Genomic DNA, 3,720 nt, shown 5'->3' with positions numbered 1-3,720 from the left:
GTTCTCTGCCCTTCCCACACTGCTCTATACTCCAGATGCTGAATCTTTACAGAGCATCCCAGCGGGAAACTGGGCTCCCTCCAGCTGCTGGTTGGGTTCAAACAGTGGGCAGACATGGGAGAATGGGGGAGAGAAAGATCAGACTGTTTATTGCCTTGTTCTCTTCCTGCCATGGCCTCAATGATGGTCATGTTCTCTAGGCCCCAGCTCTGGTGGGCAGCCCCTCTTCTACACCTGTCGCCCTCTCCAGTTTGGAGACCTTCACTTTCTCCCCTTTCCCTTTCAGACCTGGGGGGGTGGGGTAAGGGCTTCGTACTCTTGTTAGGTCTCTAGGTGTTTCATCCTCCTTCGGTGGTGCCGTAACCCTGTTCCACTTCTGTACAGTCCCTTCACTAAACTCTTCTCAGTTAAACCCTGTGAGTGTGCCCATCTGTTTCTATTAGAGTCTCCCTGGGAAAAGGTGCAAATGACCACTTGGAGAAAACGATTTGGCAGTGGCTTGCAGGGTGGATAGCAGGGATGGGATCCATCTGGAGAAGAAGCATAGGTAAGGGATTGGGCAAGCGGAGGCGGTGAAGTGAGGGTGGGAAGAAATGGCAGGTAGAAACACTCTCTTTTGCTGTGCTGAGTGCTTACCTGTGCTACTGGCTACATTGTCGAGATGACACGTGTACTCCTTGTCTGCTTTGAAAGCCAAATGCTGCTTCTAGGTGACTGTCTGGGGAATTGAAAGATAAATCTGAGGAACTGAGCATCTGATGGGCAACCATCATGCCAGTGAAGCCCTAATCCCATTTTACCTGCTCTAGCCGGGCCTCGGGCCGAGCTGTAGTAGATGCTATATTTAACTAGGGCTGTATATGTCTTTGTTTCTCTCCCAGCAAAATCAAATACATACTCTCCATATTCCCTTAGCACTTCACAGATACTCAAATTTAGGACTGACCATGTTGACTTTGAGGGCAGTGACAAATCAGCTGGGTTCGGCTTTGGTTCCCCCATCTCCAGCCCAGAGCCTGCTCACCCTGCCCTGGCTCTGAGGAAGCCCAGGTGAGTGTCTGAATTGGGGAGCTGGCTGGGGTAGGTGTGGTTGAGAGTAAAGGACCATGAATTCCAAGCTGTGCAGAGCCCATGCCCAGGACAGGGAGGTGCAGAAACAGCTTTGAAGTGAGTGGCATATGGGAGGGGCCAGGGGAGCAACAGTGGGAAGCTGGTAGGGCTGGGCGCTCACCCTCATCAAGATGTCACAGTGTAGAGGGGCGGATGGCAAGACTGGCTTTCTCACCCGAGCTGCCTCTATTCCTCTTTGCCCTTGCATAATTCTGGCTCTGCAGAGGTGTGCAATAAATATGATGTTGGCAAATAAGGGACACCATCCGCTGTTCATGCTGTTGAATTGGCCAAGGAATTGTTTCCAAAGAGAGACACTGGAATATTTTTTTCTGCCAAAACATCTACACGCTTTTGAGTTTTGTGTCCTTGCCTTTTTTAGAGATTGTTAAAGATAATTAACAACATGCATTTTCATTTGGGCTAGACCCATGATGGGTGCACTGTTGAGTTACCCTAGGGTCTTGAATGTAGTAGACACTCATAAAATACTTGTGGAATGGCTCCATTCCAGCAGGCTGGAGAACTAGGTGACACTGTCAGTGCTTAGAACTATTTGTGTCTCACCAAAGACGCTACCCATCACAAATTTGAGATTTGGTGTAAATGAGACTTTCCTAACTGAAGCACACTGTTCTCTTTCCTTGGACTTCACTTTGCCCTCCCCATCCACGGCAGAAGCAGAACTTGCCCTGCACAACTGTGCCCACAGCAGGAGCCCTGCAGCAGGCCTCGCCATCGTGCCCTCTGCGTCCAGCATGGATTTTCTCCCCTGTCTTTTCCCTGGCTCTCCCCTCTGCATTTCAGGACTTGGAAATGCATTGTGAAGACTGCCCTAATCAATTCCTGGATTACAAAGGATGGCCTGAGAATACCGTGATAATCACAAGAGGAGAGCGGGACCCTACCCCAAGTAAACTCTTCCTTCTTTGTTTTTCATGTTTTGATCTTATGAGCCTTGACTAGGCTCCATTGAAAACAATGGCAACTGCTTCAAAGGGGAATATCAAGCCCTTTGAATGGGCTAACTCTGCTCCAGTTTCCCGCCATTTATCTGCCTTTGACAAGTGCCAGTAGAAGTCAACAGGTGGTTGTCCAAATATAAATGGGAAGGCTTAACTCTAAAACATCCCTGTCTGAGGGGATTTTTAGAAGACTTTACTCTGTGGTTTTGGCAGTGACTGTGTGTTTCTTTGCCAGTGTACAGAGTAATTTGACCTGTGTCACTCAGGAGTTAGAGATTTTTATCACTACTATCTCCACATAAGACCTACCCATGCTTTCTGCTGGCCCCAAAACTCAAAAATAAAAAGCGAAGAGGAGAGAGAGAGAGAGAGAGAGAGAGAGAGAGAGAGAGAGAGAGAGAGAGATACACATACACTGAGGAAACAAAGGAGAGGGAGTGATACAGAAACGCTTAGTGAGTCTGTATTTTATTCCTTATTAAAGTGACATTCATATGTGTCAAAAACAGAGTATTTTGATGTGTGGGTGGAGTGGGAGGAGAGGTATTTCGCAAGCAGACGTCGCTCAATAAAATTGCTCTGTGCTGACAATACTATTACAAATTATTAGAGTTATCTATACAAACAACATATATGCATATTTAAGTCACTGCCAGTTTCTCAAGTGAGGTTTGAAAAATAAAGCAACAAGCGGACAGAGGAGGGAAGGACACAGGGTATAGTCTTTCTAGTTTATCTTTAATTTTCTTTGGTACTTTCTCTTTCTTTACTTCTTAGGCAGCCAACCACCAGAGATAGGACACGTGATCCTACAGGAAAATAGGGACTTCAGGCAGAACTGATGTTCCAAAGGAGATTCTGAGTATTTCAAAATGGTAGCAAGTTTAATATCAGTGTAAAGTACCATGTAGAAACTTTACTGCAAATTTAGGGATTTAATTCAGAATCTAAGTTTACATTCTTTATCTTCTTCAGGAAATAATTCACTTGATACTAGTTTAGAATAGTCGGTCCTTACTTTCCATTTTGGTAAGCCATCCTTAGTGTTTAATAATCCCATAAAACAGCTTTAAAGGGATAAATATGGCAAGTTTTTTCGAATCTAGAGGTGCAAATCTTTGATTGTATAAATAAAAGAATACATTCTATATATCCTTATATATAATATATTTATATACATACATACATATATGTGTATATATATATATATGAGCTCAGCTTACATATATGACACTAATAAGTTATATGAATCAAATAGAAATCCCCAAGTAAACATCAGTGACAAAAGTAAACACCCACATTAATCACTAATATGCTCAGCTTACATATATGATATAATAACTAAGTTATATGAATCAAATAAAAATCCCCAGATAAACATCAGTGACAAAGGTCAACACTCACATTAATAGTAGGTCAATGTGGAGTCCTTCATTCTGCTGCTTGTCCAGGGGAGGGAAAACCTGGACTCCTAGTTCCCAAATATCAGGTGGGGTCAGCAGGCAGAACACCTGCCCCTAGGAGCTACCATCTGAAAGGCCCTTTGCAGGCAGGTCCCTCTGCCTCTTAACTTGGAGTTTTCTAAGATGTCTGAGGCCCCTCCTCTGAGCGCTACCCTCTGATATGGCCCAAGGGAACACACACC

General features: G+C 44.7%; 1 protein-coding gene across 1 annotated transcript in view; it reads right to left on the bottom strand.

The window, feature by feature from the left end:
- Window positions 1-3,502, bottom strand: part of SIM1 (SIM bHLH transcription factor 1) — a 101,389-nt gene extending 97,887 nt beyond the window's left edge. The window contains exon 1 of the mRNA XM_019643635.1: window positions 3,480-3,502. The gene's annotated coding sequence lies outside the window, so the exon portion shown is untranslated. The remainder of the gene's footprint in view (window positions 1-3,479) is intronic.
- Window positions 3,503-3,720: the final 218 nt, after the last annotated feature.

This window comes from Hipposideros armiger, unplaced genomic scaffold (assembly GCF_001890085.2).
Source record: "Hipposideros armiger isolate ML-2016 unplaced genomic scaffold, ASM189008v1 scaffold_81, whole genome shotgun sequence".
Taxonomy (NCBI): Eukaryota; Metazoa; Chordata; class Mammalia; order Chiroptera; family Hipposideridae; genus Hipposideros; species Hipposideros armiger.
Note: the sequence above shows the minus strand (reverse complement) of the source record. Positions and strands in the feature narration are given on the sequence as shown.